Here is a 15297-nt window from a genome sequence, read left to right on the forward strand (position 1 = left end):
CGGCCTCGGCCTCAAGCGACTCCTCGGGCTCGGGTTCGTTCTCGTGTGAATCCTGGAGTTCGGGTTCAGCCCTGATTGACTCCTCGGGTTCGGGTTCGGCCTCGGGCGACTCCTCGGTTTCGGGTTCGGCCTCGAATTCGGGTGAATCCTCGGGTTCTGGTTCGACTTCTGTCTTGAGCGATTCCTCGGGTTCGACCTTGGCCTCGAGTGAATCCTCGGGCTCGTCCTCGGGTGATTCCCCGAGCTCGGGTTAGGACTCGAATGACTCCTCGGATTCGGGTTCGGCCTCGGCATCGGACTGAGGCCGAACCATGCCCCGGATAAGCTCCGCAGGCAACGGATAAGCCCCCCATGCCGCAGATAAGCTTCCTTGGCCCCGGATAAGCTCCCCATGCCACAAATAAGCTACCTAAGCCCAGGATAAGCTCCCCAGTCCCCGGATAAGCTCCCCAGGCCCCAAATAAGTGACCCAAGCCCGGAATAAGCTCCCCTTGGTGTATAAGCTCCCAGGCCATGGATAAGCTCCCCAAGGCTTATGCGGGGCCCGGGATAAGCTCCCCAGGCTCTGGATAAGCTTCTCAGGCCCCGGATATGTTCCTAAGGTTCTGGTTCGGCCTCTGGCGACTCCTCAGGTTCGGGTTCATCCTCAGGCTCAGGATACTCCTCGAGTTCGGATTCGGCCTCGGCCTCGAGCGACTCCTCGGGTACTGGTTCGGTCTCTTGCGACTCCTCGGGTTCGGGTTCAGCCTCAGCCTCGGGCGAATCCCAGGGTTCGGACTCTGCCTCGGCCTCGAGCGACTCCTCTGGTTCGGGTTCAGCTTCGGGCGACTCCTCGGATTCGGATTCGGCCTCATGCTCTGGAAACTCCTCGGGTTCGGATTCGGCCTTGGCCTCGAGCGACTCCTCGGGTTCTGGTTCAGTCTCTGGCGACTCCTCGAGTTCGGGTTCAGCCTCAGCCTCGGGCGAATCCTCTGGTTCTGATTCTGTCTCGGCCTCGGACGACTCTTCTGGTTTGGGTTTGGCTTCGGGCGACTCCACGGGTTCTGCCTGAGGCTCAGGAGACTCCTCGGGTTCGGATTCGGCCTCGGCCTCGAGCGACTCCTCGGGTTCTGGTTCGATCTCTGGCGACTTCTCGGGTTCGGGTTCATCCTCAGCCTCGGGCGAATCCTCGGGTTTGGATTCTGCGTCGGCCTCGGGCGACTCCTCGGGTTCAGGTTCGGCCATCTCCTCAGATTCGGGTTTGGCCTCAGACTAGGGAGATTCCTCGGGTTCGGATTCGGCCTCGGCCTCGGGCGACTCCTCGGGTTCGGTCTCTGGCGAATCCTCGGGTTCGGATCCCGCCTCAGCCTGGGGTGACTCTTCGGGTTCGGGTTCGGGTTCGGCCTCGGACGACTCCTCGGGTTTGTGTTCGGCCGACTCGTCGGATTCGGGTTCGGTCTCGGGTGAATCCTCGGGTTAAGATTCCGCCTCACCCTGGCGTGACTCCTCGGGTTCGGCCTCGGACGACTCCTTGGGTTCGGGTTCAGCCTCAGCCTCGAGCGAATCCTCGGGTTTGGAATCTGCCTCGGCCTCTGCCGACTCCTCTGGTTCGGGTTCGGCTTCGAGCGACTCATCGGGCTCGGGTTCTGCCGACTCCTCCGGTTCGGGTTTGGCCTCAGACTCGGGAGATTCCTCGTGATCGGATTCGGCCTCGGCCTCGGGCGACTCCTCGGGTTCGGTCTCGGGCGAATCTTCGGGTTCGGATCCCGCCTCAGCCTGGGGTGACTCTTCGGGTTCGGGTTCGGCTTCGGCCTCGGACGACTCCTCGGGTTTGTGTTCGGCCGACTCCTCGGGTTCGGGTTCGGCCTCGGCCTCGAGCGACTCGTCGGTTTCTGGTTAGGTCTCTGGCGACTCCTCGATTTCGGGTTCAGCCTCAGCCTCGGGCGAATCCTCGGGTTTGGATTCTGCCTCGGCCTATGCCGACTCCTCTGGTTCGGGTTCGGCTTCGTGCGACTCATCGGGCTCGGGTTCGGCCGACTCCTCGGGTTCGGGTTTGGCCTCAGATTCGGGAGATTCCTCGGGTTCGGATTCGGCCTCGGCCTCGAGCGACTCGTCGGATTCGGGTTCGGTCTCGGGTGAATCCTCGGGTTCAGATTCCGCCTCAGCCTGGGGTGACTCCTTGGGTTCGGCCACGGACGACTCCTCGGGTTCGGGTTCAGCCTCAGCCTCGAGCGAATCCTCGGGTTTGGATTCTGCCTCGGCCTCTGCCGACTCCTCTGGTTCGGGTTCGGCTTCGAGCGACTCATCGGGCTCGGGTTCTGCCGACTCCTCCGGTTCGGGTTTGGCCTCAGACTCGGGAGATTCCTCGGGATCGGGTTCGGCCTCAGCCTCGGGCGACTCCTCGGGTTCGTGTTCGGTCTCTGGTGACTCCTCGGGTTCGGATTCCGCCTCAGCCTGGAGTGACTAATCGGGTTCGGCCTCGGACGACTCCTCGGGTTCGGGTTCGGGTTCGGCCTCAGTCTCGGGCGACTCTTCAGGTTCGGCCTCTGGCGACTCATCGGGTTTGACCTTGGCCTAACGAACCTCAAGTTTCTTTTCGCCCTACAAGCGTTCGTCCTCGCTCTATAATTTATTATAAAGATCTATAATAACGTTATAGAGGCCTACTATCAAAATAATGATTTACACAGGCAAGGCAAGTAGGGCTAGGGCAATAAGCTTTCCTGATGGATTACTAATACCACTAAGGCTGACTCCCTTGTCCTCTGCCAATTCCTGCAAAACGAAGAAATTGACGAAATTGGTAACGTCTCCGAAGTCATCGTCGGAGAAGGGGATTCTGGGTCCCAACAACCAGGCGCCCAGTCTGGTAGATTGTAGCCAACAGGGCTATAATGCGTCCTGAATTCTCAAACGCATCTTACAATTCGCTTGTTTGATGCTTTATCTCAGATGCCTTATATAGATAACATCTACGATGACGATGATTATCGATACCAACAAAAGTTGCTTCATCAAATTACTCATCTTGTCAAAGTTATTTTCTAAGTAATTCCCTTAACGAACTAACTATTATTATCACATTGGCAAAAAAAAAAAAAAAAAAAAAAAAAAAAAAAAAAAAAAAAAAAAAAAAAAAAAAAAAAAAAAAAAGTTGCTTAAATGGAACTCCCCTCAATGAAGGTTCCTTGATGTTGGTGAGGGGCTCTTGATTTGGGGAATTGGATCTGTGCTCCAGTTCCCCGAATTAAGCCTGAATGCCTTCCACATCCTACCCCCCCCCAGGCGCTGTATAATCCTCTGGGTTTAGCGCTTCCCCCTTGATTATAATAATAATAATTAAATGGAACTGACGTTACTTTATTTACAACTTTGTAAATACTGAACTTTGTTAACGAACTTGATTTAAGCAACAACAGAGAAGATTGAACATTAAAATGGTATAAAATACCGACAGGTTGTTAGGTAAGACACATATGCAACAGTTAGGTATCTTTATTTTGAAAGGTTTCGCCTACACAGTAGGCTTCTTCAGTCGAGTACAGAAAAGTTGATAGAAGCAGAAGAGACTTGAAGACGATGTAATCAGTCCATCACCCTTAAAGTTTTGAGGTGGTCAGTCCCTCAGTCTGGAGAAGAGCATTGTTCCATAGTATGAAACAATATGGAGATGAAGTGACAGGATGGAGCCTTATATAGCGCCAAGAGGTGAGACGTAGGTCACTAGAAGAGGTAAGAACTCAGATGATGGGAGGTCAGGTCCCTCTCAAATCCAGCCGTTCTCACTAGTAGAGGTTGTCAAAGTTGATTGCAGGTCTGTACCAAGATACCCTTGTGTTGCAGTGTCTGACAGATTGAACATTAAAATGGTATAAAATACCGACAGGTTGTTAGGTAAGACACATATGCAACAGTTAGGTATCTTTATTTTGAAAGGTTTCGCCTACACAGTAGGCTTCTTCAGTCGAGTACAGAAAAGTTGATAGAAGCAGAAGAGACTTGAAGACGATGTAATCAGTCCATCACCCTTAAAGTTTTGAGGTGGTCAGTCCCTCAGTCTGGAGAAGAGCATTGTTCCATAGTATGAAACAATATGGAGATGAAGTGACAGGATGGAGCCTTATATAGCGCCAAGAGGTGAGACGTAGGTCACTAGAAGAGGTAAGAACTCAGATGATGGGAGGTCAGGTCCCTCTCAAATCCAGCCGTTCTCACTAGTAGAGGTTGTCAAAGTTGATTGCAGGTCTGTACCAAGATACCCTTGTGTTGCAGTGTCTGACAGATTGAACATTAAAATGGTATAAAATACCGACAGGTTGTTAGGTAAGACACATATGCAACAGTTAGGTATCTTTATTTTGAAACGTTTCGCCTACACAGTAGGCTTCTTCAGTCGAGTACAGAAAAGTTGATAGAAGCAGAAGAGACTTGAAGACGATGTAATCAGTCCATCACCCTTAAAGTTTTGAGGTGGTCAGTCCCTCAGTCTGGAGAAGAGCATTGTTCCATAGTATGAAACAATATGGAGATGAAGTGACAGGATGGAGCCTCATATAGCGCCAAGAGGTGAGAGGTAGATCACTAGAAGAGGTAAGAACTCAGATGTTGGGAGGTCAGGTCCCTCTCAAATCCAGCCGTTCTCACTAGTAGAGGTTGTCGAAGTTGATTGCAGGTCTGTACCAAGATACCCTTGTGTTGCAGTGTCTGACAGATTGAACATTAAAATGTGTCTTACCTAACAACCTGTCCGTATTTTATACCATTTTAATGTTCAATCTGTCAGACACTGCAACACAAGGGTATCTTGGTACAGACCTGCAATCAACTTCGACAACCTCCACTAGTGAGAACGGCTGGATTTGAGAGGGACCTGACCTCCCAACATCTGAGTTCTTACCTCATCTAGTGACCTACGTCTCACCTCTTGGCGCTATAAAAGACTCCATCCTGTCACTTCATCTCCATATTGTTTCATACTATGGAACAATGCTCTTCTCCAGACTGAGGGACTGACCACCTCAAAACTTTAAGGGAGATGGACTGATTACATCGTCTTCAAGTCTCTTCTGCTTCTATCAACTTTTATGTACTCGACTGAAGAAGCCTACTGTGTAGGCGAAACGTTTCAAAATAAAGATACCTAACTGTTGCATATGTGTCTTACCTAACAACCTGTCGGTATTTTATACTATTTTAATGTTCAATCTGTCAGACACTGCAACACAAGGGTATCTTGGTACAGACCTGCAATCAACTTCGACAAGCTCTACTAGTGAGAACGGCTGGATTTGAGAGGGACCTGACCTCCCAACATCTGAGTTCTTACCTCTTCTAGTGACCTACGTCTCACCTCTTGGCGCTATATAAGGCTCCATCCTGTCACTTCATCTCCATATTGTTTCATACTATGGAACAATGCTCTTCTCCAGACTGAGGGACTGACCACCTCAAAACTTTAAGGGTGATGGACTGATTACATCGTCTTCAAGTCTCTTCTGCTTCTATCAACTTTTCTGTTCTCGACTGAAGAAGCCTACTGTGTAGGCGAAACGTTTCATAATAAAGATACCTAACTGTTGCATATGTGTCGTACCTAACAACCTTTCGGTATTTTATACCATCAGAACCTTTCTTTTTTCCTGTGACTCTTGGTGGCTTGGTCCTGCCTCTACAGGGGACCTGTCATCTTGTCTACCTGCACTCCCCTCATTGTTATCCCTGCTCTCAGCAGCTCTCCCCTTTCATTCCTCAGCCTTGCTTTTATTTTTCCTGAATCCAAATTGCCAGGGGTTGAGTATGTTTTGTGACTTTATAAATGAATATAGTCTCCTGTGCACGAGTTTCTCGAAGATTTTGGATAGCAATGGTAAGTTTGATATTGGCCTATAGTTGTTTATGTCTGTAGGGTCACCACCTTTATGTATTGGTGTAACCCTTGCTGTCTTGAGTAGTGTCGGGAAAGTGCTAGTTTGTAGTGACTTGTTAAAAAGTAATGTAATAGCATGCAAAAGGACATGGGCTGCTCGCTTGTACAATAATGGTGGGACGTGAGACAGATTCCCCGAGTTATTTTTAAGTGACTTTATGATCGCGGTGACTTTACGTGGGCTCAGTACAATTTGGGAAATTCCCATCTAGGTAGTCCCCGGCACCGGCATTGGTACGTGGGATTTTACTGGCGAGATTAGATTCTATGTTTGAGAAGAAGTCACTTGTCTTGTTAGCTGTATCAGTGGGATGCAGTGGTGTTTCTTGAGGTTCAGATAAAACAATATTCTTGGTTTTTTTCAGTTTGTGGGTCCCCAGAATCTGGGAAAGTGTTTTCCAGGTCTTTTTTATATCTCCTCTTGTGCCAGTGAATCTGCTGGAGTAGTACAGTTGTTTGGCTTTCTTTATTAATTTCGTGAGAACTGTTGAATATTGTTTAAGAATATCTTTGTGTATAAGCCCTGTCTATATTGCTTTTCATATTGGTGTTTCTTATCAATGGATTTCAGAATGCTGCTGGTTAGCCATGGGCAACCAAGCCGTTTATTCGTGATCTGTTTCGTTTTCAGAGGACAATGTTTGTTGTATAGTCTAAGTATTTTGTTAAGAAAAATGTCTGTCCAATCGTCAATACCATTGGCATTGGAGAATTCTGTAGGCCAGTCAACAGTCTCTAGGTCTGCTATGAAATAGGGCCTTAGCGTAAGTCTTGTCTTCTTTTCCATTGAGCCTCTCGTTTGATAGGGTTGTACCTGCTTCATATGCCATGTCTCCTTTGGACAATAGCCCTGTACCTGTGTATGAGTGTATCGTGGAGGTGTGTAGTGGGTTCTCTGGAGTGATAGCTTTAGAATAATTCTTCTCGGCGATTGCTCCTGGTTTTATTGGATGAGTGAAATATGTAGCCTTTGTAACATCTGTCTCGCCTAAGCCTGGGTTCTGACTGGCGCTCGCCCAGGCGATGTTTAATTATACAAAAACTGAGTTAGTGAACGTGATTACATTAAGTGAAGACTCTGTATAAATCGAACAATGTTAAACAACAATAGCAAACTTCGGGGAGAACGAGTGATTGTTATTCATGTTGTCTACGGGTTGTTAGGAAAATTATATACCAAAGAAAGGTGTGTAACAGACAAGGGAAACTTAGTGTACACAAGTCTGAAAAGTTCAGTTTCAGAACTTTGAGAGGAGTTCAATAAACTATGTACAATATAAAAATTTGATCCACAGTAAAGAAATCAACAGATATTTGATAATGTGTCACACAGCCAGATAATATGACTTACAATCTGATAATGTGACACACAGCCATGTAATATGAAACAGTCAGGTATGACACACAATTAGATATTATGACACAGAGTCAGCTTATATGACACACGGTTAATATGACAGAGATGACATAGATAATATGACACACTCATATTTGACACAGTCAGATATGACACAGTTGTGCAGGGCACCACGTAACATCTAATCATCTACAACAATATTTGCTTTAATATCGACAGTCGAAAAAATGAAACATTTATAAATATCAAGTTATTTAGACAATATTCCATTAAGACGTGAGGTGACACATCGACAAAAATGACAAAATATAGAAAACTAAGGGTTGTAAAGTTTTTATCTACACCAGATTTTGATATTTAACCCCAACTCTGCTGGGATAAGATTTATTTTGCAGTGTTCATCAGATCAAGGACGGTGAATTTCAGTGGCAACGGCTAATACTTACTGTGACTGAGAGGAATCAACTTAAGTTGTATTGGCTGACCTCTTCAAGGGGGGCTCCTTGGCGTGGTGAAGAGGCTCTTGGTCTGAGGAATTAGACCTATCGGTCTTCTTCCTCAGACCGAACCTAATTACCCCCCAATCTCCCCTCCCCTATCCCATCCTCCCCATCCTCCCCTTTTTCCTTTCCTCCTCCTCCTCCCCACTCCTCCCTTTTGCCCTTCCTCTTTTTGTCCTTTGGGATTTCTCCCACAGGCGCGCTAGTTCCTAGGTAGGGGAAAGGACACCGGGGTCCATCCCATTCCGTTGAGGTTTCTTGGCGGTGGCGTAGTTTGCCGTGGAATCTGGATTGCCTAGGGATGTCCCGATCCCTCTCCGGTATCCCGGAGTGGCTTTGGGTGTCTTTTGGGCGACGGGTGTATCTCTGGAAGCCACCTTTCGGATTCCGGGGGTGGTGGCTGAAGGAGGTATGCTTTGTGGCGGATATCCGGCCGCCCTCTCTTTTGTCCACCGAGGTAGCTCGGCAGATGTGAGGTTGCTATCCCAGATTGCTGGTTTACTGGCATGAAGGGTAGGGTATGGCACGGGTTCCATGCTGCATCTGCGCTACTAGCGGTGTCGAGTCCTCTTGGGCGCGGAGGGAGATTTCTGGCCCTTTCATTCCTCCTAGGAACTATCCCTCCCCGGTCCCCCCTTTTTTTTTCTTTTTTTTATTTTTATTTTCTTTTCTTCTTTCTTTTTTTTTCTTAAAAACAAAAAGAAAGAAGTAACCTAACCATGGCAGCCCTAGTCCATGAACCTGGTACCCCCGGGCCCCTTCTTGATACCGCACCCCGTTCTGACCCCGCCTCGTCTTTGGACCACTCTTCAGACATTCCTCATGCCTCTGTACCTATTGCCGGTGCTGTTTCCTCACCCGCTTCAGGTACTGAGGCCTCGACTGACTCCTTCGATTTATCAGACCTTCGCTCTCCTCTGACTATGCTTCCGGCCTCTCCCTCTACGGTGCGGCAATTTTCAAATCGCCGACCCGTTCCACGTCGGACCAACTCTGGTCCCACGCCTAAACGTCAACGACAATTACCTGCTGATGATACTTCTCCACCTTCACCTTCTCGTTCTTCTCAGAAACGATCGACACGTCCTTCACTACCTTTCCACGCTCAGTTTCAGACTGAACAGTGGACTAAATTCTTCACTTTACGACCAACTTCCTCTACTGCCTATCTTTCTGACCATAGTATTGGCAAGGCACTCCTACGCCATGTTGGTAAAGATATTTCTTTTCATGCTCTTAAGAGCGGTACGCGCATCATTACCGTACAGAATGCTACCCAGGCTCGTGAGCTCTCTCGTCTTTCCCATATAGATACTGTTCCTGTCACCCTTGAAAAACATCATTCCCTCAATTCTTGTAGTGGTACCGTTATTCTGCCCCATACCATTGTTCAACAAAATTTCCAGACATGTGGCACCGACATTCTAGAACAGCTGGAACTCCAAGATCTCCCAATCCTCAAGGTAGACACTTACGTTCTTCCTGCCCGTGGGCGGAGACGATACCCTAGCAATGTGGCTCGTTTAACTTTTGACAGCCGAGAACTCCCATTCTCAGTTTATATAGCAGGACATCGGTTACAAGTTCGAAAGGTGATCCCTACACCACAACAGTGTAGAAATTGCTGGCGATTTGGCCATCCAGCGAAATATTGCAGATCTATCGCCGAATGCCCAGTCTGTGGTGCCGATGACCATTCTAATACGTCTTGCAATCGATCTCCCTCTTGCCTTAACTGTCACGAGGCTCACCCTTCGTACTCTCGCCGTTGTCAGGTCTATTTAAACGAGCGGGAAATCCGTTACCTCAAAGAGACAGAAGGTCTCCCTTATGCCATGGCAGTTTCTCATCTCCGCCTCCAAGGGAGACTCCCACGTGTTTCTTATTCCCGTGTTTCAAAACGTCCCCCCACTTCTGGTATCCCATCTTCTACACCCACCTCTGTGGTTACCTCTCCCATAATCACTCCTGTATCTAATCCTTTTGCTGTCCTCGGCTCAGACGTCCCTACTTCAATGCCTCAGTCTAATCTCGCTTCTTCGAGTTCTCTCTTACAAGCCTCAGTATCGACGAGACCTCGTACGACACCTCTTCCCAATCGTCCCTCTACTTCTCAAAAGTCAAAAAAAGGTCCGGTAACACCTCCTACCCATCTTCCACCTCCTCATTTTACCCTCCCTGTCTCTGTCCCTAGTTCTTCCCCTCTCACTGGCTCAGTTACAAGTGCAGAGGTTCACCCTCCTCCTCGTAATGTACCTTCCTCCCCTGTTCCCTCCCAAGTTTCTTCCTCTTCTGCCACCTCCCAGGTTCCTGTCTCTTCTGTCCCCTGCCACGCTTCTCCAGTTCCCTCCACCCTTTCGCCCCCCCCTACCTTGGTACAGTCCAATACAGTTCCAATCTTTACTCATCCTCCCCCTACCATTCCCAATATTGTCTCCCATACGACATCTCTGAATTCCGAAACACTTGAAGCAATCTCTGAATATATTGCAGAGACCAAACCATCAATGGACACTGATCCACCTTCCGCTCTTTCTCTCTCCTCTGCTCCATCTGCGCAACTCCTTTCTTCACAGTGCACCGTTCCTTCGCTGCTTGAACATTTTCCACTGCCTCCGCATGTGGACTTTTCTAACCCTTCTAGTCCGTAGGAACCCTTACCTGCGGATTTCAAGTATCTCTATCATTGCCAATCATGGCCTTTTTACAGTGGAATATACGCGGCCTCAGGGGTAATCGGGGTGAGCTTCAGATGTTACTCTCCCAGTTTGCCCCTGTTGGTGTTTGCTTACAAGAACCAAAATTACACTCTGCTGTTATTTCTCACATCTCAGGCTATAATTTATTGTATTCTCCAGATCCTTTTCCTGATGGGACCTTTAATGAAAGTGCCCTTCTTCTCCGCACTGATATTCCGTACCATCAGCTATTTGTTCATACTTCGCTGCATTACACAGCAGCCCGTATCCACTTACATAGGTGGTATACGCTCTGTTCTTTATATCTCTCTCCTTCTCGGGCATTATCTATTCCGGATTTTGCCTTCCTTGTTTCGTCATTACCGCCACCGATTCTGTTACTTGGTGATTTTAATGCCCACCATTTCCTCTGGGGAGGGTCTCACTGTGATTCCCGAGGAATTCAGTTAGAGGCTTTTCTTGCCACCCACCCCCTCCATGTTTTAAATACAGGTACTCACACCCATTTTGATCCTCGGACTCATACTCTCTCTTGCATCGATCTCTCAGTTTGCTCTTCCTCCACCGCATTAGACTTTACTTGGTCTGTTCTCCCGGACTTACATGACAGTGATCATTTCCCAATCATTCTTACTTCCCCTTCATATTCGCCACCTCTTCGCACCCCACGCTGGCAATTTAATCGGGCAAATTGGAACCTTTACTCACACCTGACTGTTTTTAAAGAGGTTCCTTCTTCGTCCTCCATCGATGAGCTTTTACACCTCTTCTCGTCCTCCGTTTTCACCGCAGCTTCTCATTCTATACCCCAAACTTCGGGCAGGCATTCTCAGAAATGCGTGCCTTGGTGGTCTCCTGCTTGTGCTCGTGCAGTACGTTTGAAACGCGCTGCATGGGGCAGGTACCGGTACAATAGAACCACAGAGCGACTCCTTGATTTTAAACAGAAGCGTGCGATCGCTCGCCGTGTCATCCGTGACGCTAAACGCACTTGCTGGCGAGATTATGTCTCCACCATCACCTCTGCTTCCTCTATGAGTGCAGTCTGGAAAAAAGTACGAAAACTGAGTGGTAAATATTCTCCTGACCCGGCTCCTGTTCTGCGGGTTGCCGGTGTTGATATAGCAAACCCACTAGATGTTGCCAATGAAATTGGCAATCATCTGGTCCGTATTTCTCAGGGACTCCATCTATGCCCCTCATTTCTTTCCTCAAAGTCTGCCAGAGAGTTAGCACCCTTGGACTTTTCTTCTCTCAGAGAAGAACAGTATAATGTGCCTTTTACACTTCAAGAACTGGAGGCAACACTCTCAGCTTGTCGATCATCGGCAGCTGGGCCCGACGACATTCATATTCGTATGCTACAACATTTACATCAGTCAGCCCTTGCAGTCCTATTACGCCTTTACAATCTTATTTGGTCACAAGGAGTTCTTCCACAGCTGTGGAAATCCGCCATTGTTCTCCCTTTCCGCAAACCAGGCACTACGGGACATGAAACCTCCCACTATCGTCCCATTGCTCTTACCAGTGCAGTTTGCAAAGTAATGGAACGTCTAGTAAATAGACGTTTAGTGTGGTATTTAGAGACACACAACAGTCTCTCCACTCGTCAATATGGCTTTCGTAAGGGACGTTCTACCATAGACCCCTTACTGCGCTTGGATACGTATGTTCGTAATGCCTTTGCGAATAACCACTCAGTTATTGCCATATTTTTTGACCTTGAGAAGGCATATGACACAACTTGGAGGTATAATATTTTAGCCCAAGCCCACTCCTTAGGCCTTCGAGGCAATCTACCATCCTTCCTTAAGAACTTTTTAACTGACAGGCATTTCCGTGTTCGGGTTAATAATGTGCTCTCCCCGGACTTTATCCAAGCTGAAGGTGTCCCCCAGGGATGTGTTCTGAGCACAACACTTTTTCTCCTTGCTATTAATGATTTGGCCTCTAGTCTTCCATCAAATATTTGGTCATCACTCTATGTTGATGACTTCGCTATTGCCTGTGCAGGCGCTGACTGTCACCTCCTTACAGTTTTTCTCCAGCATGCAGTCGACCGTGTTTCCAATTGGGCCACCACACATGGGTTTAAATTTTCCAGCACTAAAACCCACCAAATCACTTTCACTAGACGCTCTGTCATCTCCGATCATCCTTTGTACCTCTATGGCTCACGTATCCCTGAACGTGATACAGTCAAGTTTCTGGGCCTCCTCTTTGATCGTAGGTTATCCTGGAAACCTCACATTACCTCTCTGAAGGCAACTTGTCACAGCCGGCTGAACCTTCTTAAAACCCTTGCTCATCTTTCGTGGGGAGCTGATCGTCGAACCCTCCTTCACCTACATTCCACCCTTATTTTATCGAAACTTGATTATGGTGACCAGATCTATTCAGCGGCATCTCCTGCTACTCTCTCTAGCCTTAACCCCATTCATCACCAAGGATTACGTTTATGCCTTGGTGCTTTTCGCTCTTCCCCTGTCGAAAGCCTCTATGCAGAAGCGAACGTTCCATCCTTATCCGATCGCCGTGATGCCCATTGCCTGCGCTACTATGTACGCTCTCATGATCTCCGCAATCCTTCCATTTATAGAATGGTCACTGATATTAGTAGACATTCTTTATTTGTTCGCCGCCCCTGCTTACTCCGTCCCTTCTCTCTTCGCCTTCATTCGCTCTTGTCTTCTCTTCAACTACCACCTTTCTATGTACATGTAGCATCTCACTTTTCCCTACCCCCCTGGGAAGTTCCAGCTGTTCAAGTCTGTTCTTTCTCCCTCCCTTGCTCGAAAGCCCAACTGTCTACGGTCGCTTCCCGCTCTCTTTTTCTTGACCACTTTCACTCTCATTCTCATGCCATTGCTGTGTACACAGATGGCTCTAAGTCTTCTGACGGCGTAGGATTCGCAGCAGTGTTTCCGGACAGCGTCGTACAAGGGCATTTACTATCTTCAGCTAGTATTTTTACTGCTGAATTATATGCCATCCTTACAGCGCTTATCCGTATTGCATCTATGCCTGTGTCATCATTTGTGGTTGTCTCAGACTCCCTTAGTGCTTTACAGGCTATACAAAAATTTGATACACCTCACCCCTTAGTCCTCCGTATCCAACTTTGGCTACGCCGCATCTTTACTAAGCATAAAGATATTGTTTTTTGTTGGGTCCCTGGTCATGTCGACGTACAGGGCAATGAACAGGCAGACACTGCTGCGCGGTCAGCAGTACATGACCTACCAGTTTCTTATAGAGGTATTCCATGTACGGACTATTTTGCTGTAATATCTTCCCACCTTCACACCCGTTGGCAACAACGTTGGTCTACTATGCTCGGCAACAAACTTCAGTCTATTAAACCGAGTATAGGTTACTGGCCGTCTTCTTATCACCAGTGTCGAGGTTGGGAGACTACTCTCTCCCGTCTTCGCATTGGCCATACTCGTCTTACTCATGGATATCTCATGGAGAGGCGTCTTGCTCCTCTCTGTGAGAATTGCCAAGCTCCATTATCAGTCAGCCACATTCTGTTGGACTGCCCACTTTATCAACGAGCACGCAGAATTTACCTCTGTCGTCGTCTTCGCCCCGCTGCTCTCTCTTTACCTTCCCTTCTCGCTGATGGACCCACCTTTCATCCGGACTCTCTCATTGACTTTTTGACAACGACTGACTTACTTCACAAATTCTGATACTTTCAGCCCTTTCTACTTGAATCTCTTGCTACCCTCTACCCCCGTACTATCCCCTGCCCCGCTGTTTTCTGTAACCTGCTGATCATCCCCCCTCCCTTCTGCCATCCAATTCCCTTGCTTCCTTCCCTACCCTGCAGCGCTGTATAGCCCTTGTGGCTTAGCGCTTCTTTTTGATTATAATAATAATGTATTGGCTGAAACTTGAGATGTCGTGTTCTTAAGGTGCATCGTAAGCCAGTCAGGTGCTTAAAGGTGGACCGTTCGTGGTCAAAAGGAAAGCCAAGGTCTGTCTCACCAGTCTGGGTGCCGGAAATCTTATATCATAAACTAACTAAATGTGATTTAGATGTGACTTTCTGTACTGGTCACTGATAATTTCTCTAACTTTTGAATTATTACCACTTATATGTTCAACATATCGATAGATACCAACAAACTTTTGGTCAAATTTCGATATTGCAGATATGCTGTTGAATCTCAAGCCGACTTTAACTGTGGTTGACTTTGTTCGAGCATCTGTGATTTTTATTAAATTCCGCTGTTGAGTTTCGAAATGTGTCTTTGATTTGTTTAAAAATAGTTTGAGCTAAACAACTACTAATTATTACATGGTCATCGTCATTTTAACTAGATTTTGGAAAATAATATAACAACTCGTAGAGTAGGCGAGTGTCTATATCATACAGAGCATAATGCTGGGAATCGCTTATAAAGCCATTATATGGGGAATTGATCGCATGCTGACCTTTAAGAATTATTTCATCTTAGGTATCACTGTTAAGATTAATCGTTGCTCGCAAGGCTTCGAATACTCTCTTATGTATCCTTTCAGCTAAACAATTACTGACAGGATAGTGAGGGACGATTATAGACTTATTGATCTAGTACAATGTGTAAAACTTTTCAAGGATCTCATAACAAAATTCACCTCCACTATATGTTAAGGAGTTAAGAGTAGTATTTTTTTATTTATTAACACATCGGTCGTCTACCACAAAGGTAGGTGGCCCGAAAAAGAAAAAGATTCATCATCATTCACTCCACTGGCTTGCCAGAAGCGCTCTTACTCTAGAGTTATGAACCTGCAACATTATCTCCCCTCATTCAGAGTGCAGACAATGTACTTCCCATCTCC

This window comes from Cherax quadricarinatus, chromosome 34, assembly GCF_038502225.1.
Source record: "Cherax quadricarinatus isolate ZL_2023a chromosome 34, ASM3850222v1, whole genome shotgun sequence".
Lineage (NCBI taxonomy): Eukaryota > Metazoa > Arthropoda > Malacostraca > Decapoda > Parastacidae > Cherax > Cherax quadricarinatus.